The sequence below is a fragment of the Adiantum capillus-veneris genome, chromosome 26, assembly GCF_014529385.1.
Source record: "Adiantum capillus-veneris isolate H3 chromosome 26, ASM1452938v2, whole genome shotgun sequence".
Classification (NCBI taxonomy): Eukaryota; Viridiplantae; Streptophyta; class Polypodiopsida; order Polypodiales; family Pteridaceae; genus Adiantum; species Adiantum capillus-veneris.
The window spans coordinates 90,013,332-90,026,142 of NC_140956.1; positions in this window are offsets into that span (position 1 = coordinate 90,013,332).

The window sequence follows — 12,811 nt, forward strand, 5'->3', positions numbered from 1 at the left end:
TTGTCTCATGCTTTCTCTCTTTCCTTCCCTCCTCTTGTACTTACCCTGTACAATCCTCCTTGTTTGCAAACATTTACTTCCTTGTCTCTCCTTTCGTTCAATGCTCCTTGGTTTGGTTATCTCCTCCTCCTCCTTTTCCTCTCTTTGCTCCTCTCCCCCTATATCGGTCTCTCTTTTGCCCCATCTATCTCTCTCTTTTCTTCTTCCATGTGTGTGTGCGCGTGCACGTGCGTGCATATATTTATTTTTGTATTTTTACTCTCTCTTTCTTCTTTCACACTCCCCCCCCCCCCCCCCCCCCCCCCCCCCCCCTTCCTCAACCAAACTCGTCTCTTTTTAGCTAAATTTTGAATAATAAATTTCAAAAAATGATAAATGACAAACTATAAGCATTTTATCTGAAAACATCATCCTTAAAGAAAAAAGACATATTTTTAAACATTGGGTATAAGATGATCCCACAACAACATACTTTAGTTTTTTATTGCTCTATTTTAAGTACTTGTGTGTGGTTATATACGAACTTAGAAATGACTTTCAATATAATATACAAAATTTTGGCACTAAGGAACTAGAAGCAACCTCCACTCATCTTGAGGAATGTGCTTACATCTTGGAGGAATGCTTGTCAAACAAGTACAAGGTTGCATAGTAGTTGATGATGTTATGTTGCATGAGTTTTCTTGATATCCTTGGTAGCCTCATATTTTCGATGCATATGTCTTATTTCATGATTGATCTCACAACCTTGGAGACAAATAATTGGGAGCTATGCATGAAAGAGAACGCTCTTGCAAAGATCATGGCAACCAAACTCTCTTCGAGCTACTATGAGAAACCAAACTTTAACAAAAGTAGACTGACAAGAGTCAAATTTGTTGAGAGAGATCCCAAGGCCAATGATGATGACATTGCTTTTGAGTTCCACTAAAAAAGGGTGTGGTGCCTCCAACAGATGTAGTGGAGCACACGTATGACTCACACATATGGATGAAAACATAATACTAAGTATTGCATTCTGTAGGGTTTTTCACAAAAATCAATGCTTATGGTCACTTAAATTTGTTAATGAGTTTTGTGCAAATCTTGTACATATGAGGTGCCAAACATGTGTCACTTATTTGGGATCTTGTTAAAGCCTTTGTTGGTCGGAGAACCATTACAAATTGGGGGTGGAATTAATGTGTGTCACTATTGTTAGTGCATTAGATGATACATGGGAACTTTAATTGTAGTATGTGAAGCATATCAAGGACACATCTTGGGGTTCCACCTCAAAATAAGTGCAGCATGCAAGGTCACCAAGAGCTTTTTTTAATTCAAAGAGTTACAAGTAACATTTATAGAAGTGGTTTAAAAACAGAATTTTGAAAAAGCTATAGGTTTATGAAGAGAAAGGCTTATTTCATGGTGTGTGTGTGCATGTGTGTGTAGAGGGACTTTAAAATACCTCTTGAATGCATATGCTATAGGAAAATTATGGAAGGTAGACCCCTTGATACGAGACAATGAACTAGTCAAATGAGTCATATTTTTCCACATTGCCACATTGTTTGAGAAGGCACACATTGGCAAAACCTATAACATGGTGAGAAAAGTCTTGGACATGGCACCAAGATGGAGCGAGAAAGATGCAACTATGCGTGGCCGATGGAATTATGAAGATATCACTCATGCAAGATGGAGTTTTTGATCACACCATTTTCAGTGGTGGAAGCAAAGGGGACATCTAGTACAAACCAATTGGTAAGAAACATTCCTCTTGGCTTCTTTCCATCAACACATTTTGAAAGCCCAAATTATATAGAGGTATGGAACGTCAATTGCAACAATGCAAAATGGGCCATCTCAACAAACATTTGAATGAGATGCTTTTTTGAGGTTGAAAAGGGGTTATACATACAAAATTTTCCATGGAAGCATCTTCCTTGATCAATGCAAGATTGATGATAAGGATTTTGTCTTCAAAATGTCTATAATTAGTCCAATCTTTAAGGTCAATTTGGTCAGTAAAAATGCAACACATGGGCTCAAGGGACTGTCAACCATCTTGATGCAGATTGATCGTACATGGTAAGTGAGTGATTGGGCAACATTGGATCGCCATATATATGAACATATGTACACTGATCCCCTAGTCACATGCATTATTTCTTAAAGTGCATGTTAAAATGCTCAATATTTAGTTTATATTTCTTAAGGGATTTTTTGTCCATGATGTACCATGCAAGAAATCTTAATCATAGGAATTTTTGAGATGAAGGAGCACGATATGGATGCTCAATATTTGTTTTGAGAGTGCTTGAATGAGGCCATAAGAAACTTGATGACTTTTACCGTTTTATTGATTGATGAGGTTGAGGAAAATTGGAATGCAGCACGGTACATGTATAGCGGTGTAAAGGGATATTTCATGGGTGGAAAGGAGGGGTATTGGATATTCCATTGGAATAAGATCATAGTAACACACATAAAGAAGTATTTTTGTGTCCTTCTCTTGAGAGATTCACAAGGACGTGCAAAAAGTGGCACTTGGTTCCATCCTTGGATGCACGAGCATCATAGGATTGACTCATCTAAAAATGGTGGTAGAATGGAAATTTCATGGACATGAATGTACTATCCATAGAATTATAGTTTAGTTGGTGGATGATTTCATTGTCCATTGGGTTAGTGGAATGACGTCCACTTAGAATAGACAAGATAGTCCAAACACAAACCTGAATAAGAGCAACCATGGAAGTTGGCTAGTATGGGAGGGATTCCAACAAAGGATCCCTTTGTATGATGCTTGTACCACACATATGCTAAATGCAATTTTCCAAAGCACCAAGGTGATCTCTTACATGCAAAGCACACACATAGGTAAGGGACCCTCACTGGAGAGGCTCAAAGAAAGGGGGACCAACACACCATCAAAATTCAGCCATGCTATTACATAGCCACATACCCTTTTTTAGGGTAAAGGAAATAGCCTGCAAGAAGCCCATAGGTGACCCATGTTGAAGAGGACTTCACCCATCGGCCTAAGTACAAAATGGTCACACGAGGTTGCAAGAAACCTAGTAGGGCAAGGAAGATTGATTGTCAAACTTGAGGAGGACTTCGCCCATCAGACTAAGTACAAAGCGATCACATGAGGTTGCAAGAAACCTAGTAGGGCAAGGAAGATTGATTGTCAATCTTGAGGAAATCCTACACTTCACAAAGGCACGTCAAAGACATTCATTTGTAATGGAGCACACTGTAAATGAGTAAAAATGGACAATTTGATGGACAAATATTGGCAATAGAGTTACTTGTAGTGCATACCCAATGTTGGAAAGAGGTGTGGAAGGTACATAACAAATGAAAACAATGGAGTATTACCACCATTTTTTGAAGGGAACTTGAAGCACCCAAAGGTTTTGTAAAAAAATGGTTCTTATACTATTGAAAGCATATTTTTCATTACTATGTCACTGATAATAACATTGGAAGAAAGCCAAGTGCTCTACCAAAATTTGGTTAGTGCATGTAGAGACTAGCTTGGCAGAGATGGAGATTGGAAAACATGATTTGAAGGTAGTTATTGTATTGAGGAGAGTAAAGACAACAGACTCCTTTGCAAGCACCTATCTCTAGCAATATTGAAATATCTTATGGGACCCCAAATGTTGGGGGGGGGGGGGACTCACTCTTGGTGTAAGGGTAAAGAATTGTATCGTCCATTTACATTGATGTTGCAAAGACGATTAAGTTGGCCTTGTGATTGAAAGGAAGAGTGATAAGAGGATGTTTGTAGGGAAAAGTATGTAAGAATTTGGGTTATTTCCATTCAGAAATGACAAAAAAGAATGCTTTTACAAACTTAGAAAATGCATGTACATATGAGCTCCATTTATAACGTGAGCTAGGTATGTAGGGCTCACACAATGAATAACATAAAACATGAAACCTAAGGTGCATGATGCACATGTGGGGAAGGATTCATTGACACATGGGGATGCTGACTTGTCTTGACATGTAAGCTTTATTGCATGCTAGGCACATGGCTTTCTCCATTTATAACATGAGCTAGGTACGTAGGGTTGACACAATGAATAACATATAACATGATAACTAAGCTGCACGAAGCACATGTGAGGTAGGCATCACTGACACATGGGAATGTTGACTTGTCTTGACATATAAGATTTATTACATGCTAGGCACATGGCTTTCTCCACATAAGCGTATGCCTAAGGTTTGTTCAAGAAACTAGAAACTTTTTTGAGGTTATGTAATCCCTTTAGTAGATCCCACAAAGGCAAGACATTTGTAATTTCATTTTCAAGCTTTCCAATAATGTAAATTGTTACTTTGGATTAGCCTGGAGTCTCTCTCTCTCTCTCTCTCTCTCTCTCTCTCTCTCTCTCTCTCTCTCTCTCTCAATTTGTGCTATGAATATGACCCTGTATTATCCACCCTAATTTTTTAAGAGAGTAGAATGATGAGGTATTAAAGATTGAAACACATGGAGGTGATGGACATGTGGGCCTATATGAGGTACACATTACAAAAGATCCTGGCCGAAAAATGCACGCATGGCCAAGAATCATCCCTACCTTATTTGCAAACACCTTCACTTTTCATATCTATGTGTATGGGGTTTGTGCAAGACTTAGAACATGTTTATAGAGCAACTCATTTTAGGAGAGGTAGAATTTATTGCTGTATTTTTTCATTCTCAAACATAGCCAAATATAGACTAGAAGAGGCTTTATATTAGTTGCGGGTATAATCAATGCTAAACAAATCTTGTCTATTAAAAACATTTTGTCTTCAATTTAGAGCGTCACCTACTTTTGTTATGTATGCTTGATGTCAATGTATATTCCAATCACGATCCTTAAAATCTAATGCTAACTTTTGTGGTCACTCATGTTTCTCATTTCTAACTTTTATATGTAAAACACTACTCTCGCCCCTCCATTCCACACACACACACACACACACACACACACACACACAGGGAGAGGAAGTCATAATTTTTCAAGTCTTGCATTAGTGAAAGAAGAGATCGTTTGGGAATATGCTTGTCAAATTCTACACACACACACACACACACACACACAGAGGAAATCACAAATTTTCAAGTCTTGCATTAGTGAAAGAAGATAATGGTTTGGGAATATGCTTGTCAAAGTCTAGAAAGACCTCATTGAAAATGATTTCCAAAAAGAAGCCCATATGAAATGTAGCTTTTGAAGGGAAAGAAATTCTAGTTGTTCCTTAACATGGAAAGCTCTAAGTCATGTTCAAGGGTATGTAGATCAAGGGGATTCCTTTAAAGTTTCTCCCTTGAATTCTAAGAGACTAAGAACTGACGCGTGCATCTCTCCACCCATCCATGCTATATATAGACCCTTGGACTGCTAAATATAGCCCTTGAACTAGATGAGCATCATGGCCCTTGGCCTGACCAGTCTTCCCTTAGGCTTGACATTACTCCCTCCTTGGACAAGCGTTTTCTTCCTTGGAACAAAAGTGGTGGCATCTTTGTAAGAATACCAATGTTTTCCACATTGCCATCCCTCACAGATTTCATTGTCTATTTGACCGATACATGGTTTAGTAGGAGGCTCAATATAACCAAGAAAACATCTTGATTGTTCACATTGTTTTCCCTTTGCAATCATTTGTGTAACCGGTCTAACCAACATAGTGTGGAGACTCGATTTATAACTCACTAGAGTACTTTAATTGAGTGCCTACAGTTGAGAGGTGTCTAGAAGAGTACCTATTCTCGCTTTTCATGAAAGTAACAGGCTGGCATAACTAATCAGCAAGAAGTAAGTCCTTGAATTTTTATCATTTCTCATCAATAAAAAACCCCACCATATCTAGTGATCGAGGTTGAAAACCTAGCCTAACATGAAGGGACTGAACCTAGTTGCAACATCCTTTTCCTCATGATAAGAAAACTCCAACTAGAGAGATAACCTTTCTAATTGGATTGCTTTGTGCGGACGTACATGCTTAGAAGGTCTTTTAGCACAAGATTAGCACTTGTAAATTGCATATCATCTCTGGATGAGTCACAGTACTAAGCTGCATTTCCTAATCGTTTACAAATAATCTTCCAAAAATGACCTATAAACCTGGGTCACAATTACTCGCAACATTGCTGAGTAATCAACAATGTTAGGAACAACCAACTTGGATTACTTTAGAGATTGAACAGGGACTGGATAGATTTTGCAAAGTTTGATCAGCTTATCTACGATCACACATGGAGCCATGACCTTTGATGGTGATTTATAGACCCACAATTAATCTCATAGAGATACGACACATAAAGTGTGAAATACTTCATAAGCTATCAATTTTGTGAATCTCCATGCCACTCTAGACCAGCCTTCGCTAAACACTAGGTCCCATAACACCTAGTGTGCATGCACTTAGCAAAAAACAGACCCAAACCTCCATTTTCATGACTGTAATTTCTAATGTGTATGGTGGATGTGATGCTCATAGCACACATGAAAGAGGAGGGTAAATAGCTCTAAAAATAAGCTAACAACTTCCTATTGCAATCATTTGCAAGCCTTGCTAAAACGCTTTAACAATAATAGAATGTGAATAAGAAATCACATCTAGGCACAAACAATGAACTATTTTCATTAATAATACATAACCTTGCTATACATGCAAAAAACCATCCGTTAATGTGTTTCAATAGCACTTGTAACCTCAATAAGTCTTTCTAAGTACCTAACAATTTCTGGCCATTGAAATTGCTCCTAATACTACGTGCTTAAAATAGTTTGCAAAACGGATTTGACCAGCACGTAGGGACTATGTCCGCGACACATAATTAAATAAAGAGACACCAATGTCAGTCCCAGAGACTCATGTTCCCTACATGTGGAATATGTCTCATATAATGATGTCAAGAAATATGACATCCATCAAGTACAAGATGTACTTGTGTATGGAGGTAACTTAAAACACTCATCGGCATGAGTGAGAGGGACCCTCATAAACCTTGCTCCACACTGGCTACACCAAACTCCATGAGTTCTTAGACCATGATGCACCCTTGTGACTAACAACGTGAGAAAAATGAAACCCTACCATATATAGATCTGTAACTACAGTGTGCATAATTGTATATGGTACACTAATGACCTTGTCATATGTCTTAATATCAAAATGGTTGGAAGAAATCTAGCATATACATTCTACCGGGAAAACTCAATCAAAGAATATTTAGAAATGAATTGAAACCAAATCATATGCTTACCTAGAGGTTGAAAATACTTTCCACTTACTTGGAATCAATTGCACTATCCAAAGTTGAAATGTATTTAACTAGTAACCCCTTACCCCTTGGTTAGATTTTTCAATTTCTAACCTGGTTAGATTTTTCATGAGGATTGGTTAAGCTAGCAGTTAATGATGACCAACACAATCTATCATGTCCAATAATGAACTTATGCACTACCCCTTGGAAGATTGAGGACTTATTTCCTTGAAAGTACAACTGTAAAGAGGACAATCAATGACCATCAACACTCATGGAATGATTTGGCATTATTTGCGTCATAACCCTGGAAATACCACTCTTATAAGCACAATCGATGCTATAAATTAAATAACAAATCCCCTCAAGTTGGAATCTTATTCACAATTGAATCTTAAAATAATCATATGTCTCTATGAATAGATGAGAGAGATTCCCAACACCCCAAAGAAGGTAGTCATACTAGATTTTCTTGCGTGTTCAAACAAAAGATTACCTACGTTGAGACTCTCTTAGTCTATTCATGGCATCCCATGAATTAGTTACTTGATAGCAAGGCCATGCCTACTTGCTACCTATCAACTTTTCATAGAGAATCTGCCTTGCCGAATTGTGCGTCTTATTGAGAATCATAAAAGTTCATTGAATTTCCCAATGTGGACAATAGATAGCTCAAGAAACTTAGCTATCAAATTGCATCTAGCTTCAAGACCTTGCTTGAGCAAAGCAAATTTTGCTTGCCAAGTTGGTGACTTGCATGAATCACCTCGTGGTGTGGTAGTGTGTGTTGAATTCAGCACGTACCTTTTCTTTTCAACAAATCTTTATGGCTATCCCGTCTTACCCTAGGCTTGAATAGCCTCATACGGAGCCATGCTCCTTAGTTAGAACATAACCCATGTACCATGGTCAATCTTATGGCATTGTCATACTAGACAGAGTTAAAAGAAAATTAACCCCGTCGAATGTCGACCTTGTCGAGTAGGATGCCATATTAGAGTGTAAAAATACCTATACTGATTTCAAAGACAAAGCATACCTGAGTTGTGCAATGCTACTTGCATGCACTCATTGCCAATTACCTTGGGAAAACGGGTCGAATCTGATGTGCTAACAATGGGTTGATCATGACCGTTTCTGACTACATCGTTCAGAAAACTTACCTAGGAGCTATGCATGAGAAAATCCAGAACTCCAAACTAGAGAGAAAGATTCTTGCCAACTTCTTGAATTGCAATAATTGGTCAGCCCTACCAAATACCTTTACCTTACAAGCCACATGCCTTGCCTGCACTTGTCTTACTGTAATTGAATAACTTACTAATTGTTGCTCGTAATTCTTGACCGCTTTGGAGCAAGATATTTTGCTTGAAATTTTGAAACCTTGCTTGTCGCCCTTGCCTTGGCATGCCACACCTCAAAATAAGCTATGGCTTTGTGGCCCAACTTTGGGTACTAGTGTCATTGTTTGACATTCATGCGTGTTCCTCTTGGAAAATTGAATCAAATAAAAAATTTAAAACCCTGTTGTGATACTTCTCGTTGCAAAAAATCCCAACTAACTAACAAGAGGTGATTGCTAGAGGTTGTGTATATAACCTGCTCGAGAGTAGCTAGGATTAAGAGGTTTTTGATAGTAGACTATTCATATTGCTTATTGTTTTTATTTTTTGCAATATGAATAGAAGTCTTTAATATTTTTCTCTCCATCCTGTTTGTAACTATCTATCACCGATTTCTCTTCTATGTACAAGAAAAATCTAGCTACATATTTTCATCCTCATGCTTTGACTTCTAAAGACATGATTTTTATTTGCTCAAGTTGCTAGGAATTTTATTTTCTCAAGTTGCTTGGAAATATCTTGCAGTTTACAATATACAACGGGCAAGAACTAACAAGGTGATACCAACCATAAAAAATATTACAAACGGCTATCTCACCAATATTTTGGGCATCTTCCTCTTTGGCCCTCTTTCTCACTCAATCACTCTTCACCCCTCTTTTTGACTCAATTGCTCTTTTCCCCCAATCAGCATACTCTTTATAAAATCAATATTCCAAAGCCAAGAGAAGGTGGATGAGATCCCTTTTGCACAATCGCAAGAGAGAAAATATTTGCATTTGACATCATCAAATGAAGAGGTGTGTCATCAAGCCCACCCTCTAGTATCACTCCAACTTAAGAAACAATAGCAGTTCAAACAAATGGGGGGGTCGTGGAGGAATAAGAGAGAAAACTATTTGGGCAAGTGACTAATGCCCATATATCAACCGACGGATGAACGAGCACAAGTTACCCTATTCAAACCTTTTACCAAGTGTGCCTCTATCACCTATCATCAAATCCCTCTATTTTCACCAATGAGGATTGCGTGGATTAGCACACCATATCGATCGAGGAGAAAAACTATTAATGGGTGGGTAAAATTTTGATCGATGAGGAGTTCAGGATGGGATCTCAAAGCTACTACCGAGTTTGATTATCTAGGTGGGGAGATATACGAGTTGTGCTACATGTATGAGAAGTTGTTCATTGTGTGGGATGGAAGTGAGCACATTTGACCTTGGCCTAATTGAACTTTCAAGAAACAATTTCCAACATAGATAGGGCCCAAGGTGGAGTGCATGTTGGTCTCATTTGAGCTTCACAATCGACAACTTTCTTTTGCTCTCTTTCTTCTTCTTTAGCTCCAACACATATCTCTATTGCAACAAGATTGGTATTATACAATGATTTACCTCAATATCAAATGAAAAATTGAACAAAACTAGGAAATGTGAGAGCATATCCATAGGATGGATGGCTATTCCCTTGTAGAGATACCTTCCTCCCTTCACCCTTGACCCATCAGATCTAGAAATATACATTTATACATGCGCAAATTATGATTAGTTTATCATACCCGATACAAAAAGGCAATAGAGAAGATAAAATTCAACTAAGATTAACCTCTCACTAGTGATGTGGACAAGAGAAACCTTGGCCACCTTGAAGACCAAAACCTTTAGGCCCTTGGTGCCCCACACAATGTAAGAGATATACTTGGTGAAGAACTCATCGCCATTTTTTGGAGAGGAGATTTGGGCCAACTCATGCACCTTGGGTCCATGCTTTCTCTTTTAAAGCATCCTTGCAGTTTTGCTCATAAGTCTTTGCATGTACAATGTAGTTTCGCATATCCCTTGTTTCTCGGTTCTTTTCTAAATGAAAATGCATAAAGTCAAATTAATTTATCTTAATTTATCATACTTAAACCAAGTTCGGTTTAGATTAAAGGTGTTGAATTAATACTTTTTTTCTTAATGTAGAACAAATGGATTCACGATATACTGTGACTTGAAAAATTGAGAGGTGGCTTTGTTAAACGTAAGCTATTCTACTTGTTCTAAGGGTTTTATTTGATTTTTATAATGTATAATCAACCATTCACTAATATGTTGATTTTCTTCCACAATAGATGTATGAGAAGAGCTTACATTGAAGGTAAATTTTCCACATGGTTTGTTAGCAATATGTACAACAATTGCATGACCGATACACTAGCATGATCACTACAATAGATATTTACACCAATACCTACTCTAGGGAATTACTACTTGATCAAGTCTACAACTGCAATAGCATCACCATTTACTACAATCAAATTCTGGATGGATTGGGTTCTATAAAGACCTTGAGATGGCATTGCCGGGTTTGTTGTGACCTGTGTGTGTGTGTGTGTGTGTGTGAGAGAGAGAGAGAGAGAGAGAGAGAGAGAGAGAGAGAGAGAGAGAGCACTCTCTACTTCATCCATCTGTGTGGAAAAAGCACATGCGCACACCATGTGTTAAGTTTGTGTGGCAAGACTAGCTGCTAGTCTTAGTTGGCTAATCAATGTACCCCATATCTACGTAGTTGCCTTATCTGTGATGTCACCTTCTGTGTGTGCTCTGGATGCCTCGCTCAAGGCATAAAAGGAACTTATGTGAAAACTTTTCAGTAAGCTAATCAATTAGTGTTTTTGTCAAGGGTCTCTCTCTCTCTCTCTCTCTCTCTCTCTCTCTCTCTCTCTCATTTAGCCATTAGTGCGTAATCACACTCTGTAATTCCTTTGATTGTGATCCTATCATGAATGATACAACGACTTATCCACCATAGCCAATGATACCAGCATGCATATTTTCAACCTTCATTTTCTTTCACCTAGAAAAAGGGTCACACCATTGGTTACACACAAAGGTCATCTGATTGTGGAATAGATCACGTGGGGTTTGCTCAAAAAAGAAACTATGATAGGATATATTTTGTAGCGAAAGGAAAGTATGCAATGAGCTTGTCATCATCATAGGACTTTTGAAAATTTCAAGGCAAACATGATGAACACGAAGGCCAAGGTTCCCTTTAGTCGATTATGGGAGGTCTGAACTTCCTAGAACTAGTGGTCTGGATGGGACTTCTGCTTGGTCGATCTATTCCAATTTGTTCCCTTCGACGATGACTAATAGGTAGAGATAGGAGAGAAGCGTGAGTGCCAGCACACAACCTTTTTGCACAGTGGCACTTTAAGTATTGCGCATTACCATTTCCTCTCTTTTAGTCGCCCAAACTCTCTCTAAACTGGTGGGGAGATATTCCTTGCATAGATTCGCACACTTTTTGCACATTGGCACTTTAAGTATTGTGCATTACCATTTCCTCTCTTTTAGTCGTCCGAACTCTCTCTAAACTGGTGGGGAGCTACTCCTTGCATAGATTATTCAATAATAAAACATTAGATCGTGATGCGAACATAATGTGTGGGCTAAAACAAAGAACAATGTTCTTACGGTTCAAGTGTGAACTAATGTGCTCCCCTTGAGGATCTCCCAATCGATACTTATCTCATGTAGCGTCGATGAACGAACGGTGTGTGAAAATGCTGGCAAAGTTGGCTTGGCTATTTTGGAGGAAGAAACAATGCCTTATCAACAAGGTGATCTTGAACGATGACGTCCGCATGCAAAAACCTATATCAAAGGAGGTGATGACTATTTCTCAAGAAACTCATAAGAATTGTGACAGTCAAGGCTTGTATCAAGGCTCCTGAAAATTGTTTTATGGAGTGTTTGAGAAGGGATATTCTACATAAATTTGAACTTTTCAAATAAAAATCTTAAAATTTGACGCCGCCTCAAATCCTCATTGCAAAAAAAATTAGGGGGAAATTTCTTGATGTGAACAAGTTATGGAGTGTTTGAGAAGGGATATTCTACATAAATTTGAACTTTTCAAATAAAAATCTTGAAATTTGACGCCGCCTCAAATCCTCATTGCAAAAAAAATTAGGGGGAAATTTCTTGATGTGAACAAGTTATGGATATAGTGAGCCTTCCATTTCCTGAGGCGTAGCTTGTACCACACTTCTTAACTTCCACCTCCTTCCTGAATTCCAACATTGAGTAGATCCGGTAGAGATGGTCAAGATCGAGGGATTGCCTAAATGCAAAGTCTCAAGGAAATGGTCAAAGACCTTACACTAGTGGTCACGAAAGGTTGGTCTCAGCATAGCCTAGAGCACGTTCAA